The 17,032-nt window shown below is 41.1% G+C and overlaps 1 protein-coding gene and 1 pseudogene across 3 annotated transcripts in view; one reads left to right on the top strand and one right to left on the bottom strand.

Annotated features, from left to right (window-relative positions):
* Positions 1-1,693: 1,693 nt before the first annotated feature.
* LOC113898170 lies at positions 1,694-4,755 on the bottom strand (annotated as a pseudogene).
* A 9,165-nt stretch (positions 4,756-13,920) lies between these two features.
* The window catches only part of PKIB (cAMP-dependent protein kinase inhibitor beta), a 120,461-nt gene continuing 117,349 nt past the window's right edge, over positions 13,921-17,032 (top strand). The window contains exon 1 of one of the 3 annotated variants that reach the window (XM_027551093.1): positions 13,921-14,059. The gene's annotated coding sequence lies outside the window, so the exon portion shown is untranslated. The remainder of the gene's footprint in view (positions 14,060-17,032) is intronic. The other 2 variants (XM_027551092.1, XM_027551094.1) reach the window with 2 other exon arrangements.

Below are 17,032 nucleotides of genomic sequence, written 5' to 3'. Positions count from 1 at the left end.
TTTTTGCATTGATAGACTGATTTCCCCTGCTTCTTTTACTAGAAACAAAAACTGTCTCTTCAGCATTCTTTGTAAAGTAACTGTCTGTAAATTAAAAAGTATTGAAAATAATTGTCAAGACGGTAGTTGAAATCCAAGTCGAGAATTCTGTATTCTTTCTCTAGTCTTCATACCAACACTGTCATAAAGTAAGTCAACACAAGTAAGTGTACAAGAAAACTATTGGTTCTCAAAATGGCTTCATCTAGGGAAGAACTAAATATTTTTATCGAGCAAAAGCACTTTACTCTCATAATACCAGTTATTTCATGATAACCAGAAGGTTTTGACCAGGTAGATCTAACTTTATCAAACATTAGGAAGTCAAAGTTTTAAAATTTTATGTTGTAAAAAATTAAACCCTACCTTTGTTCCTACCAGTTTCATTTATTCGGGATTTAGCCAATGAGGTGTAGATCAGTCAGTTCAGTTCAGTTCAGTCGCTCAGTCGTGTCCGACTCTTTGCGACCCCATGAATTGCAGCACGCCAGGCCTCCCTGTCCATCACCAACTCCCGGAGTTCACTCAGACTCACGTCCATCGAGTCAGTGATGCCATTCAGCCATCTCATCCTCTGTCGTCCCCTTCTCCTCCTGCCCCCAATCCCTCCCAGCATCAGAGTCTTTTCCAAGTCAACTCTTCGCATGAGGTGGCCAAAGGACTGGAGTTTCAGCTTTAGCATCATTCCTTCCAAAGAAATCCCAGGGCTGATCTCCTTCAGAATGGACTGGTTGGATCTCCTTGCAGTCCAAGGGACTCTCAAGAGTCTTCTCCAACACCACAGTTCAAAAGCATCAGTTCTTCAGCGCATACTATTAGACTTTATCCAATAGAACGACATTGAACTAAATTTAAGCATCTTTCATTTAACTGAAGAAATGTAACCTTTCAGATAAAAGTTTGGTTCAAAATTGATCATCTATATAAAGGTTTTAAAAAGCAAAATGAACTATATTGTTATTAATATCCCCAACAAGGATTCTATACCCCTGGAGAAGGAAATGGCAACCCACTCCAGTGTTCTTGCCTGGAGAATTCCATGGACAGAGGAACCTGGCGGGCTATAGTCCATGGGGTCGCAAGAGTTGGACACAACTGTAATATCCCCAACCAGGATTCTATACACGGGGTTGCAAAAGCTAACCTGCTTTATAGTTTGTTTCATTTAAATTTTTTATTTTAACTTCCAAGAGGTGAAAAACCAAATTTAATGTTTAATCTCAGTAAACACGGTAAAGTGGTTGATATGTTTATTTCAGTCCCTTTACACATTTTTTGGGCTTCCCTGGTGGCTCAGATGGTAAAGAATCCACCTGCAATGCAGGGGACCTGGGTTTGATCTCTGGGTTGGGGACATCTCCTGGAGAAGGGAATGGCTACCCACTCCAGTATTCTTGCCTGGAGAATCCCACAGACAGGGAGCCTAGTGGACTACAATCTATGGGACTGCAAAGAGTCCGACATGACTGAGCGACTAAGCACACACATTTTTACACAAATCTAGCTTTATTTTGGAGAAGGAAATGGCAACCCACTCCAGTGTTCTTGCCTGGAGAATCCCAGGGACGGGGGAGCCTGTTGGGCTGCTGTCTATGGGGTCGCACAGAGTCGGACACGACTGAGGCGACTTAGCAGCAGCAGCAGCAGCAGCAGCTTTATTTTACAGAGAAGTCTTCTCAAATAATAAATTCTCTTTGGAAGCTTACAGGATATCAGTTAAACCAAGGATAAATAACATAAATTTTTATCACAAATTATTTCCCTTAAAAGCAAGAAGGGGTGGTCTAAAACAGGAAAACTAACTAATTTCTGGCATCCTTTCTTCATCTAAATTTCTACTATAATGACTGGGGTTTTGAACAACTATATCCAACCTTTCCATCAGAACAATAAAAACCTATTTTAAGTTAGGGGCTTAAGTAAATTTTGGAAAATTCTAATCATTGAAAGAATCATGAAGGAGTCACAATTTTAATATTGTATAGTCATATACAGTGTCTCACATTTCAGAATCAAGAGATCTGAAACACATTCTCAGGAAAGAATGGCTTTCCACAGAACCTCACTCACTCACCGGAAACTTTACAGATAAGTTCCATTTGTTATCACAGAAGTCAGATTCACTTCAGCACTAGGATTCAGATTGTTGTACAATGACAAAAGATACGATGTCTCAGAGCAAGAGAAGGGCAGTTTATCTACAGTAAAACCTCGGGTTGAACGACTGAGCTTAAAGATGCAAGGTGATAAACAGAAGTGCTTATTAAAATCTAATGTGTTTAGGAATGGCTTGGGACTCTTTGTTAAATGCACATTGTAACTTAGTAGGTCAAGGTGGGGTCTGAGATCTTACATGTCTAACAAGTTCACTGATGGTATGAATTCTGGGAATCTACCACAACAGTGAGGTACATAATTCTGATATTTAAGGTCATGCAAGGTCAATATTTTTTATCTGAAACCTAAGAATGTTTGGATTTGAAATATAAGAATGTTTGGAGGTCACTTTCTCTCATGAACTTTCACAGGCACGAAGTATTGATGGCAAAGGTATAGAGTGCCAGGATAATATTTTTGGCTATAAATCATCCCTTTACTGAATTTGTTTGCTGGAATGAATCTAAATCTTCTAATATATCAAGCCAACCATGTTTACAGATTTGTGCACATTGATTTTGGGGTATATACAGAATTCTTTCCTGTATCTGTGCTATTTAATTTTATCTGGATGCCCTAGATGGCATGACATGAACCAGGGGAAGGGCTGGAAAAGAGTTGAATGTAAGTTTATATGTTTTTAATTTTCTTTTGAAATGAAGCAGATATTTGTATAAGCAATTTATAAATAACTGCCAAAATGCTTGTGGAAAAATGGGAACATTTATTAGTAAGGACCCATTAAATCATTAAGTTAATGTAAAAGCTGAGAATAATATTACCGTTTACCTGAGAAATAATTTTTTATTTGTTCCCCTTGAGACATAGCCTCAGTGTTGCTATTAATGGTGACTATCAGGTGATATCTGGAGTATGACTTGGAATCAGTTCCTCTATTAATAATAAATAATTTACAGACAGACAACATTCACAATTTGTTAAAAGTACTTCAAAGGCTTTATAGAAAGAATTTCAATATAATCCTAATTAAGACTATCCTTGTTTGACTTTAACACACACACAAAAAAAACACTTTTCTTAATTTTAGACAGGAAGGCCAACATTCATTACTCTTTTATATGAAAATTTTGGCATAAAAAGTTAAGGCCACAGAAGTCATCAGGAACAGAGTAGAGAATAGAACTGGTTATCTCAGAATTGTGTCCTCCTCCACTAAATTCTCCAGAAAAGCCTCCTCTGAGCAAAATGTAGGTGGACAGAATTTCCCCTTTTTCTTTTTTTAAATATTTAAAAATCCAGAATATTTATTGCACATTTATTCGTTGAAATTCTTAAGACGAACTGGATGCTGCAACAGCTGCCCTCTTGGGTTTAGGTGTTGTTCCTTCATGGAATCCATGCCTAAATCTGCGGTATACAATTTTTAGGTGCCCCATTCAATCAGTCCCAGTGGTATTCTGTCTTTTAGCTTTAGCACTCCGGTTACACTTTCTCTTACACTTAGCAGGGTAGCCACATTTGCCACAAGTTGACTTCCGAAGGTGGTAGGTCTTAGAGCCACAGCAGCAGCACAGTGGTTTCACTCCGACATGTCCCAAACGAGGATGTTCCCTTAGTCATCTTGCTTCTGCTCCTCTTTAAGATTTATTTCATTCAATCCAGAACATTTATTAAAAGTGCATGGTGTGCAGTGAACTATTACTACATGCTTTTTGGAAAAGGATTTATGTGAAAAACAAAACAACTGAAGCTAAAAAGCAAAAACAAATTACTAAATGGACTTCTGCGTCTAGTTTGGATGGAGTTAACAGGGACCACATTTACTCTCCTTCCTGAAACAACTATAAGAGCAGATGAAGTGCACGGGACAAGGTTTTTCAGATAATGAATAACAGGCACCAAAGGATGGTGATCCCTGAGAAAGAGGAAACAGATAAGGTAAGCACTATGATTCCCTCAGCTCAGTCTGCAGAGAGACTCCAGGCGGTGGTGCAGGGAGGGGCACTCATGCCGAGTCTGGTCATCTCTTGGAGCTGAGGAAATGGAACTGACCATCTAGGGAGCCAGGACACCTAGAAGTTGTAGGGCAAAGTCTGTGCAGACAGAACTTCACAGAGAAAGCTCCTGAAATCTCCAGAATGTCCCCTCAAGTCTTCAGCTGGGTACAAATCAGTTTACTCATGTAGGGAAACAAGAACCAACTGCAAAGTACAAAGACCAATTGCCAACGCTCACACAGAGCTGAGAGTAGTTTGTGTTCCTAAGCATGGGGTTTTTGTCATAATTCAACAGACATTAGGTAGACCCCAAAAGTTATTACTTCAGTAGTGGAGCATAATACAGTCCTAGTCTAATGGTTTCTTTTTAATCCTACCTCATAAAACTTAATGGGAAGCCTCAAAAGGATAAACTCTCCAAGTAACCTAACTAAAGTTCAAGAATATGAATAGGAACACAAAAATATCCATCACCCATTCAATAAGGCAAAATCATAATATCTGGCATCCAGTTAAAAATTACCAGGTATGCACAGATGCATGGACATATGACTGACGGTGAAAAGAAAAAGCAATCAATAGAAACAATCAAAAACTGACAGATGGGAATTAATTACTCTGATGCTGGGAGGGATTGGGGGCAGGAGGAAAAGGGAGCGACAGAGGATGAGATGGCTGGATGGCACCACCAACTCGATGGATGTGAGTTTGAGTGAACTCAGGGAGATGGTGATGGACAGGGAGGCCTGGCGTGCTGCAATTCATGGGGTTGCAAAGAGTCGGACACGACTGAGAGACTGAACTGAACTGAACTGATGTTACACAATGCATTGTAGCTATATCCCACGTGCTTATGAAAGTACAGGAAGGATTGAGCATATTATGTAGAGACATGGAAGACATGAAAAAACTGAGATCACACCGAGATGAAAAATCTAATATCTGAGATGAAACAGACATTGTATAGAATTAACAAATTAAACACTACAGAACAAAACAAATCAGTGAGCTTGAAGACACAATAACAGAATTATTCAAACAAACACAGAGAGGAAAAAGCCCAAAACCAAATGAACACCAATGATCTGTGGGACAACTTTAAGCAGACGGAGCATGTGAGTTAATCTGCTTATGAGCCGGAATCCTCAAGAAGGGCTATTTGAAGAAATGGATGTAATGTCTCCAACCCAAGAAATGCAATGGGGCTTTTTTATCTTTTTTTAAAATTTTTATTTTATTTTTTAACTTTACAATATTGTATTGGTTTTGCCATATATCAACATGAATCCGCCACAGGTATACACGTGTTCCCCATCCTGGACCCTCCTCCCTCCTCCCTCCCTATACCATCCCTCTGGGTCGTCCCAGTGCACCATCCCTAAGCATCCAGTATCGTGCATTGAACCTGGACTGGCAACTCGTTTCACATATGATATTATACATGTTTCAATGCCATTCTCCCAAATCATCCCACGCAATGGGGCTCAAGTGCACAAAACAGGAAAGAAACTATACCATAGACATCATAATAAAATTACTTAAAATCACTGGTAAAGAGAAAATCTTAAAAACATAGCGCAAGAGACTTATTTTGTACATAGGACAAAGCACAGTAACTCCTTTAAACTATTGGGGGAAAAAAATTTGTCAACCCAGATTTATATATCAAAGTCTTCCTTTTTACTTAAGGAAAGGAATCTTTATTAAGTAGACTGGAAGCAGAAAAGCAGGGGTTTTATCTGATACATCTTTAAGGTGATTGATTGCAGTCACTCCTTTCTTTCCAAATCTCTCCCTTCCTTTTTTATTAATAAAAACTGCAAAAAAGGATTCATCTTATGCCTATCCATTAGTTGATAATGGTAAAGCCTGATTTTTAGAGGAAGATGTCCCCTCCTAGACATCAGAATGGTGCTTAAAATCTAACCTAGAGACATTATTATCTTCCTAAAAATCTCTTCCACAATGTCAGTTACTCTGCCCTACTCCCCAAATGCTGACCTCCAAGAGTGCTGTACGAGAAGTTATGGAGAGGGTCAGGGTGTTAGAAAATCTACTCACGGCTCATAAGAGAACCAAATGGCTGGAAAGGAAGGAAAGTTGCAGAAAGGGGATAGGCTTTACTTATTTTAACATTTTATCTGGCACTGTATCTAATAAACAGAATCAGGGCTAAAGCATCTAGTTCAAGAAACCCAGTGAACTGATAATGCCAAAGATTATATTTCAACTCTTAAGATATTTTAAATTAAGGAATATATATTTTTCTTGGGATTGGCCTTAGATTTATGGGCTATTGTTAATTTTTACAGCTTTTCTAACTCCTGAACAGTATAAGGAAAATTACCCCCCAAAAGTGTCCCAATTGGGTTAAGTTTAAATTCTCAGTTCTCACGGAAACTTCTAAGAGGTTAGTTTTCAAGTTCAAATACCCCAGGAATACCTCAGAAGCTTCTTTTTATATAAGATTCCACCCACCCTAAATTCTCAGTGATGTTAGAGTTTGCCCTAAATCAAAGAAGAACCAACTTATTTTATAAGACAACTTAGCATGAATTATATTTATTCATAGTTACTGAGTAATCCAGGATCACAATAAATATCTACTATGAATAATACAATTCAGTTCAGTTCAGTTCAGTCGCTCAGTCTTTTCCGACTCTTTGCGACCCCATGAATCGCAGCACGCCAGGCCTCCTTGTCCATCACCAACTCCCGGAGTTCACCCAAACTCATGTCCATCGAGGGTGATGCCATCCAGCCATCTCATCCTCTGTCCCCTTTTCCTCCTGCCCCCAATCCCTCCCAGCATCAGAGTCTTTTCCAATGAGTTAGCTCTTCGCATGAGGTGGCCAAAGGACTGGAGTTTCAGCTTTAGCATCATTCCTTCCAAAGAAATCCCAGGGCTGATCTCCTTCAGAATGGACTGGTTGGATCTCCTTGCAGTCCAAGGGACTCTCAAGAGTCTTCTCCAACACCACAGTTCAAAACCATCAATTCTTCCACACTCAGCTTTCTTCACAGTCCAAGTATCACATCTATACATGACTACTGGAAAAACCACAGCCTTGACTAGACAGACCTTTGTTGGCAAAGTAATGTCTCTGCTTTTGAATATGCTATCTAGGTTGATCATAACTTTCCTTCCAAGGAGTAAGTGTCTTTTAATTTCATGGCTGCAGTCACCATCTGCAGTGATTTTGGAGCCCCCCAAAATAAAGTCTGACACTGTTTCCACTGTTGTTATGAAAATGTTACTGGAGTTCTGATAAAATATATATTTTCTAATATACTAAGAGAAAATTTTAGAGACACTGAGATTCCTTATGTTAGAAGTTATGAGTTAATTTTTAAATTATGATGATCATCTAATCTTACAGCACACATCTCTGATCTTATGAATCTGTAAGTGCATGTGTCCAACTCCTTGCAACCCTATGAATTGTAGCCCACCAGACTCCTCTGTCCATGGGATTCTCCAGGCAAGAATACTGGAGTGGATTGCCATGCCCTTCTCCAGGGGAATCTTCCTGCCCCACGGATCAAACCCATGTCTCTTATGTCTCATGCATTAGCAAACAGGTTCTTTATCACAGGAACTTCCTTGATGGCTTAGAGGGTAAAGCATCCGTCTGCCTGCAACACGGGAGACCTGGGTTCCATCACCAGGTCGGGAAGATCCCCTGGAGAAGGAAATGGCAACCCACTCCAGTACTCTCTTGCCTGCAAAATGCCACATATGGAGAAGCCTGCTAGGCTACAGTACATGGGATCGCAAAGAGTTGCACACGACTGAGCAACTTCACTTCTTTATCTCTAGCACCATCTGGGAAGCCCTTATAAATCTGTACATGGAAGCAATGTATATAAACGTATATTAAAATGTATTTACTATATACTTCTTATATATATTTCATATCTCTTACATATGTTGTTATAAATTAAGTTTATTTGGGCAAATAAATTACCACATACTGTTGAATCATAAAGATATCTTTGTTAATTTCATATTTCTTTAGCTTCTTTTTATTCTTTTGCCAAGTGTTATATTGAACAAAGGAGGGAGACTGGCTGGTGTTTTGTGTACAATTATGTAACTGTGGTTGAGAAGAAAGATGAGAACTTACCTATATATTCTTGCAAAAATAGTTACTGAATGTGAACCCTGGGCCAAGCACCTTGTTAACACTGCGCCATTGCCAAATAGCCAGCAATTTTTAAAACTGATCCTAAAGCAATCAGAATTATATTATTTATTGGAAGAAATTAGAAAGTACTCTTAGAGAATACAAAAGCCTCATGCTAAGAAACTTATGGTATAACTAGGATGATTAGTACATATGAAAAGGTTTTAAGGACCTGACAAAAATGAAAGAGAATATTTTATTTCAATTTAAAATTGCTATACTCCTCAAATGGAGAAGACAATGGCACCCCACTCCAGTACTCTTGCCTGGAAAATCCCATGGACAGAGGAGCCTGGTGGGCTGCCGTCTATGGGGTCGCACAGAGTCAGACACAACTGAAGCGACTTAGCAGCAGCAGCAGCAGCATACTCCTCAAACACATGAAAGAAAGGTTATGAAATTCAGACAGCAATTCAGCATGTCTGAATGAGTTGATCAGGGGTAAAAAAAATTTATCAATAGGTCTCCATAAATAGATTATTTGTGAACAGGAGTTTGAAGAAATTAAGTGATATTGCTTAAGAGTGGAAGATAGTAAAAAAAAAAAAAAGAGAGAGAGAGAGACAATAAGAAACCACATCCTCTTGAACCAATTATGAATGTTGTGATGTGGAAATCACACAGAGTGGCAAGTCGATTAGCTTTTCTGGAAAACAGGATTTGTATTGACTTGAAAATAAGAACTGAAGTGAGATAGAGGAGGGTGGGTAAAGTATTTTAAACTTGGGGCTGAGAACTTTGAATTTAATAAAGAAGCAAATTCAGAGACTTAGAGAATTTAAGAGCAAGGCCATCCTTTAGACCTATACCTCCCTTTCAGAGAAAACTGCCTTTACTGGTATTTCACACCATCAGTGGCATTTCCACCTGGGATTAGAACCCAAGACTTCTGTTCTCAGCGTTCTCTTCATATTCACTGCTACTCTACGAAACGCTAGCCCACTGACCAGGAACAGAAGAGATGCCTGAGTACACTGATAATTTGGAATACTTGTAAATATTCCTCTGCCGCTCAGACTCAGCCTCTGATCTTCTAAAAGTCGACTGTGCCCCATTCTTTACATTGCCCAGCCTCTCCCTTGGTGGATGTAGGGCTGTGGGATCATTTCTGTCACACGACAGGATCAGGACACCAGCGAGCAGCTCAGGCTCAACCCCCTTCTGCCACCAGTCGGTGCACCACTCATGCTTGATCTCAGGGTGACTTCCTTAGAGGCTGCCCAAAGTGGGACGCTCCTCTGGGCTTCCCAGGTGGCGGGATATTCCTCCAACAGGATCCGAACCTTACTGCAGTCATGCTGCTGCCCCACGGCCACAACCTGGGACCCTCTCATGGTCAACACTTAGAGAACACTGGATGGAATTTATGGTTTCTCTTCTGTCATGAGCAGAAGGGAGAAAAGCCCAGTGAGTGTGATGCTTTTCAAAGCACGTTTCATTTGGCTCTGGCTGCTCAACTGCTCCTGCCAGCGAGAGGAGGAGAATAAATAACAGCATAGTTAGCACAGTAACACAGTCTCAACCTTTCTTTCTCTCCTCTGAGGGTCAAGATTGTCCTCTACAAGGCATGGCGTGACAGGCCAGCTAGGTCTCCACCACAGAGGCACCAGGTCACTCCTCCAGCCCTTCTGAAGCTCATATTTATGGGGAGGCATGAAACGTGGTCAACCGGTAAGCTATCCTTTCGTATCAGGGAAGCACGTATTTCCTCTGGAAGGAGACTGTGAAGAAGAGTGGGGAATCTCATTTCATCAGTTCCCTGTAAGCAGGCTTGGCACAATCCCAGGTACACAACTCCTCATTCTGTCTCTATTTGTCCCCAAGGACAGACAGCTCTGGCTAGGGATGTAAAATCTCTCTGGGCAGGGCTAATCTCTGGATTTCGTATGTATTCAATTTCATGGCTGGAAAGCTTTAGAAACACTGGTAAGCTTCACTGTATTATAAATTTCCTGGTTTGCCAAACAGACCTGAAAAGCTATCAGCTGCCTGCGTCATCCATCCCGGCTATTCCCATGGCCCCGGCCAAGCTCGCTGTAGTGGACTGAATGCTGGTCTCCGGAAGGGTATGCCAAAGTCCTAACCTCGGTTATCTGTGAATGTAACCTTACTTGGAAAATGGCTCTTTAAAGATGTTATTAAGGTAAGGAGCTCCAGATGAGCTCATCCTGGATTAACCCAGTGGAGCTTGATCCAAAAAGTGTCCTTGTAAGGAGCGGAGAATACAGACAGTAGGGAAGAAACACAGAGGATCTGTGAAGTCGGAGGCGAAGATTGGAGTTATGCAGTCACAAAGCAGGGAACGCCAAAGATTCCCTATAGCCACCAAAAGCCACTGGATTCTGAACTTCTGGTTTCCAGAATGGTGAGAGAGTAAGATTATGCTGGCTCAAGTCACAAAATGTGGTAATTCGTTAGCAAAAACTCTAGCAAACTAATACACAACATAGACCTAGAGGAGGTTGATGAGACTGCCGTCTGCCGCTCCCGCCCAGGTCTCAGCTAGCCTGCCCTAAGGAGAGGGAACCTAGATGTTATTGAAACCTTGTAGCCACACCCCCCTTCTCCCACCATCCTGGGTCTCCCCTCAAAACACAACCTCCTGCTTTTAATCTCTCCTATACTTTACCCCCTGGAAGGCTGGCACTACTTGCTTCACCCACACTCCCATTTCTCCACTTCTTCCAAATAGGACTGGCTACGTAATTTGCGGGGACCAATGTAAAATGCAAATGTGGGGTCACTTGTTTAAAAATCATTACGAATCTCAAGGCAGGACATCAGAACATTCACACTAGTGCAGGGCTTTCTTAGAAGTAGATCCCTGTCCCACTGCACAGATTATAGTGCCAGGAAGCTGGTCCTGTCTCCTAAGCCCAGCCTCCCTTAATGTGTGGAATTCTTGTTCACTACTGAAAATTCTCTCCACCTTCATAACCTATTAACACAACGCTTTCTCCATTTTCTTGCTTTAGGTAAAAATCAGCTTTCTTCTGAGAAGAGTTTCCCCTGGATCGTCCTTGCATGTACACCGCTCATTATCTCACACCCTGGGACCATGAGAAGCAGCGCTGGCATCCCCACAGATACCCAGTACTGCTTTGGAAGCCTGCCCCACCTCTCACACCAGCCCTTGGTCCATTTAGGCTCTTGTTCCCTGGATATGTACCTTCTGTCCCAATTCTGCACAGTCATTCACTCAGTTCCTGACCATTCCACCACAGTCACGGAAGCCTTTGGTATCTGACTCATTCCTTCTCTACTCCGTGGCTTCACTGTTGGTGGCTTCAATGTCCATATGGACAGCCTCTTCAGTAACTTAATCTCCAACTGCTTGATCTTCATTCTATGGAGAAGAGCTAATCCGAGTCATAGCTCTTCCACAACTCTGTCATTATTCTGCTACTAAAACATTCAAGAAATCTATCCCACCTCCTGATTACAACTTCTTCTTTTTCTCTCTCTGATTGAGATTTGTTCTTCTTTGGCCTCTTTTTCTCTCCCCTTCAATGTCCTTTTTATCTTCCTATGTACTACTAAGTGAACCTCATAGCTCTGTGCTTTAACCATTCTTTTAAAAATGGCATCTAAGTTTTCTTCTTGCCTTTCCATCAAATCATCTGGTAAAACCCCAAAGGGGGATTAATTAAACTCTCTGCATTTACAGTCACCTATTTTACACAAATTCACACAATTGCATGGAACTACTGCTATCATGAATTCCTGAATTCAAAAGTTTTGTTTTTTTTTTTCACTTACAGTCAGGTTCCATTATTCCCAACTGCAGCTACTAGAAACCTTCAGGCTCTTTATCTGTCTCCATTATCTCCCTTACTTTTCTAATAGAAACGAGAAGCTATCAAAAATCTTCAATCTACTATGAAAAGACAAAAGCAATCTACAAGTAGTGTTTTCTTACGTCATTATTCTGTTTTAATCGAAGAAAATGAGGTTCTATTTATTTATATAAAAACTGCTTATTAAGCAGCTGTTTTGTACAGGTACTATTCCAGCTACTGAAGATACAGCTTTCATGGAGGAAACATTCAAGTGTTCTGATGATTTCAAATATGTAACTTTAAGGCATGTCAGCGAGGACTAATGATTTGATCAAACTTGCCCCCCAAAACAGGTTTTACAAGACAAATTTTGTGAGTATAAGGAGTACAGTTGCAAAATCATAAAAAGTCTAACCATTGCAGTGTAACTCATAAATTCAAACATTTTAGCATCTCTATCATAGGCTCTCTAAAATAAAAATTTGCCTTAAATAACAATATTATATTTTATTATACAATTGAAATTACACTAAAGATATGAATAACTCTCAATCTCTTTAATTACTATTTGTATGACCATACAAATAACCATGTTTTTAGAAAACAAAATGTACCAATGTCGGCATTTAGAAAAATTGTAAGTTTTAGTAACAGGGTATAATTGAAAGAATGTCAATCAACCTTAAAGGAAGAAAGGCTTAGGCTCAAAATTGGAGTCTTCCTAGCTATTCATTTTATTCAAATTATTTAACCTTGCTGAGCCTCAGTTTATTTGAAAACAGAGACGATTATTATCTCAATGTTGGGGTAGGAATATTAAATACTTAAAAGAGTCTGAGGGTAGCACTATCGGCAGGTACATTAACGAAAACATCTTTCTATCTCATAGCCTTTGCCTATGAAAATATTGGAAGTAGTCAGTAGTGAAGTGGTAGGTATCACGGGCTTGCGTTGGAAGATCGGGTTCACAATATCAGTGAATGTGTTGGTGTTAAGACGACTTTGGACACTAATAATGCCTTTCAGGGAACCAGAGATCTCAGGACTTCTGTGAGGAGAAATCACCTTTTAAAGAAGCAGGGAAAAGCACCTTAATTTTAATAGCAGTATCATCATTCATCTATTACGCTTTCTAAAGTTCATAATGAGACCTTATTAGAAGGACTTCATTTTTCTTGAGAACCTTAAAAGTGGAACGTGATAGACACTGATCTCTGCTTTTCTTTCCCCCAGAGTTGTCTACATTGCACATGACTTCTCAATTTGCTAAAATGATGCGGTAATAAACACGAAGACCCACATTTCGGGTGCAGGTAAGAAAACCATGAACATTGCCACTTTATCCAAACAGCCACGATTAAAGTGCAACCTCAGGACAGTCACTTCGGGCCACAAATGCTTCGGAGGGTCTACAGGGAGAAGGGAGGAAAGCGAATTCCCTCAGTCACAGCAAGTAAAATCTTAATAGAACCTTAACACTCACCCAGGGGAACTGAGAGTGGTAGGCGAGGAGGGTTCTGTGATGACCATCGATGATTAATTGTCTGTTAAGGCGCACGCAGGGAAAAAAAAAACAACAACACTGCCCGGGACGCCGGAAGGTAAGACCCACCGTCTCGCCGGCCAGCAAGCCGGTTGGCGGCCGGGTTACGCCCGGAGCCGGACCCCGGGCCGGTGCGTCGCGGGCGGGGGTTTAAGGGGAGGGAGTCGCGCTCCACGCTCGGGGGCGGGTCCCGGCGGCCGCTCTCTCCGCCCCAGCAGTCGCCGCCACCTCCAGCCTGCGCCCCAGCGCAGCAGCTCAGACGCGGTCGCATCCTCGTGGACGGTAGAGGCGGCAGCGAGCTAGAGTCAGCGTTGCAGCTCGCGGCCACCGAGAGGCCAGGCGAGCCTGAGCGCTGGGACCCGGCCCAGGCTCTGCGGACACCTCTGTGCGCGGCTGGTATGTACGTGGTGAAGGGGAGGTGGAGTGGGGGTGGCTGGAGAGAAGACGGAGGGAAAAGGACTTGGGGAGGCAGGGGAGACTGAGCGAGCGAAGATGCGGTAAGAGCAACTTTCCTATTTTCTGGCCAGTCCGCGCGAGCATGGGGGGGAATTCAAGCAGATGCCTCTTTGGCCAGAGTGACCACATCATGTAACACGCAGAGGTCCTTGCAGAGTGGAAGGGGGCGCTCAGGTCAACAGGGGTAACCAGGGAGATCTGATCACTTCTTTTTGCCCATTCTGCCCTGAAGGTGGACGTTGGTGATGTCTCGTAAGTTGCTAAGCCTTCGCCTCTCGCACGAGCAGTGCCACGTCGTTTGTCCTGGGCTGCGCGTTTCCAGCCCCAGGCAGCCCCTCGCGGCCATGGGGTCAGCAGTGAGTGTTCTAGCCGGCTCGGCTCGCGTCGAGCTGTCTTTAGCCCAGTCACCTCACCTCATCAGCCTCCATCCATTTTCTTTGGTAAAACCTGGGAATAATTAGATCGAGTGAACTCGTGGGTTCCCAGCAACTGTTGGATTTTCACGTAGTCTGGGACACCGGCCGGCAGCCAGGGAGAGAGAGGAGTGCAGTGTGGTCGCAGGGGTTCGGGAGACGAGCGCGTGGGTCGTAATTGCTGACGTGCAGCAGCTCGTTGGGGAAAGTCCTGATAGTTCCCTCTGGGAGAGATGACCCTGATTTACTTGCTGTCCAGACTGGCAAGTCCCTGCCGAGCGAGGCTCAGATGAACCGGTCAGTTTCATCTTCGTAGAGCTCATCCCAGGGAACGCATACGGACACGGTTCCTTTGGAAGAGCGCTTGGTACAAGTAGGGCACATAGGAAACACTGGGGAAAAAGAACAAACCTAAAACAAAACAAAAAATCCTGCAGGTGTTAAGTTTTAGTCCGAGTCTGTGCAGGACTCTAAAATGGAGATTCAGTGCTAATGACCACTTAAATATTCAGCTGGAAAAACTAAAAACTAAAACGCTCATACTAGTGGTTTGAATACTGAAAAAGTATGGATTAGAACTGCGCCGAGTATTGGATTTCTCTGTGTACACATAGATTCAAGATCCATCTGTCCACTTTATCTCTTCATAAGATGCCTTTCTTCTTATTGACATTGCTACACACACACAAAATTCGTTCTGTGATTTAATATTCAAAAAGGTCAGAATTGGGACTACTAAAATGAGATCTGATGGTCATAAAGCTCACAGAAAGTTCTGTAAGTGATATGGGTTCTGGATCATGATTTGTTAGATTGGCATTTTGCAAACCTTTTTTCCCCCCTACTTATCAGGTGCTGATCAGTACCCCTCTATTGACACTATTATAAGGAAGTTCATTTTCTAAAACAGTGTTTTGGAAACTCAAATGTTTTAATTTTGAAGTAAAGTATGTATTGAAAAAAAGTTTTCAAAAAGTTTTTAGTAATCAGCTTCTTAGTTTTATCTTTACCACAACTTTCTTCAACAAAATATCAAAGACTAATGGAATACCTTATATAGGATATTTTAAACAATGTCAGATTTCAATTTTGTTAAAGAATTTTCTCTCTTCTTTAGCCGATTTTAAACTGGAAGTCTAGATTTTTTAGAAATTTACCCCTTCAATGATTTTTAAAGAAATTTTACCAAGTTGTAAAACCATCACCATAATTCAGTTTTAGAACATTTTCATCACCCCAATAAGATTCCTCATGCCCACTTATGATTAATCTCTGTTCAGGTTCAGGCAACTTCTAATCTTTCTTCAGTCTCTATAGATTTGCCTTCTCTGAATATTTTATATCAATGGAATCATAAAATATGTGATCTTTTGTTTATGGCTTTTTTTCACTTAACATACTGTTTTTGAGATGTGTCGTAATGTGGATCAGCATTTCGCTCATTTTATTGCTGAAGTTTTCTGTTGTATGAACACACCACATTTTGTCTGTCCATTCAGGAGGTTGGACAGGAAACATTTTGCTTCCTTTAAAAATTTTGAGCTCAAATACAGCAAGCAAATTTGAAAAAAGGTGTAACATTTCTGAGAAACAACATATTTCTGAAGATGAGGTTTATTGGAACTGTTTTATATTCACAGAAAAATTGAGTGGAAGGTACAGAGATTTCCTAAATAACCTCTGGCCTACACATGTATGACCACCTCCATTGTGGACATCACACACGGCAGTGGTACATTCGTTACAGTGGATGAACCTACACTGACACATCGTAATCACCGAAATTCCCTGGTTTACCTTAGAGTTCACTCTCGTTGTTGTACATTCTGTGGCTTTGGACAAATATATAATGACATATATAGCCTTGTGGGCTATAGTCCATGGGGTTGCCAAGAGTCAAAGCCGACTGAGCATGCACGCAGATGCAGACATCCATCCATGTAATATCATAGGAGTATTTTCACTGCCCTAAAAGTCCTCTGTTCTCTGCCTATTCAGTCCCCACCCCCAGTATCTTTTAATGCTAAATGAGGGTAAATCAGGCTTAATTAAGACTAAATTTCCTGCAGTCTCCAGTGAAGATGGGAAATTGAGCAATTTGAAAATTGTATTTTAAGATGTTGATGAAACTCAAACCTAAATTGCTTGATAGTAAAGTCAGTGGTTTTCCTTTCCTTCAACACAAGATTTTTAATTGAGTTACCAAAAAAATCATGCCTTTTTGAATAGAAAAAAGCACCCTATAAATCATATAGTAAAATAAGCTTCCATAACTATGATGCCACATAATTCTTTTACATACTAATTAAACATTTTATTAATATGTATAGAGATCTAAGGCCCAAGTTTAAGTGATTGACGTGCAAAAATCATGTATTAGGGATAAATCCAGGGCTCCTGTTTTCCCGTTTTAAAATTCCTGTGGTTAGTACATGCTCTTTTTATTCTTTTCAGTTTTTAAATGTTCACAAGGGTTTTTTATTTTGTTGTTCAGTTGCTC

Source organism: Bos indicus x Bos taurus, chromosome 9 (assembly GCF_003369695.1).
Source record: "Bos indicus x Bos taurus breed Angus x Brahman F1 hybrid chromosome 9, Bos_hybrid_MaternalHap_v2.0, whole genome shotgun sequence".
Taxonomy (NCBI): domain Eukaryota; kingdom Metazoa; phylum Chordata; class Mammalia; order Artiodactyla; family Bovidae; genus Bos; species Bos indicus x Bos taurus.
The sequence above is the reverse complement of the archived record's forward strand: the minus strand, read 5'-3'. Positions and strand labels throughout refer to the sequence as shown.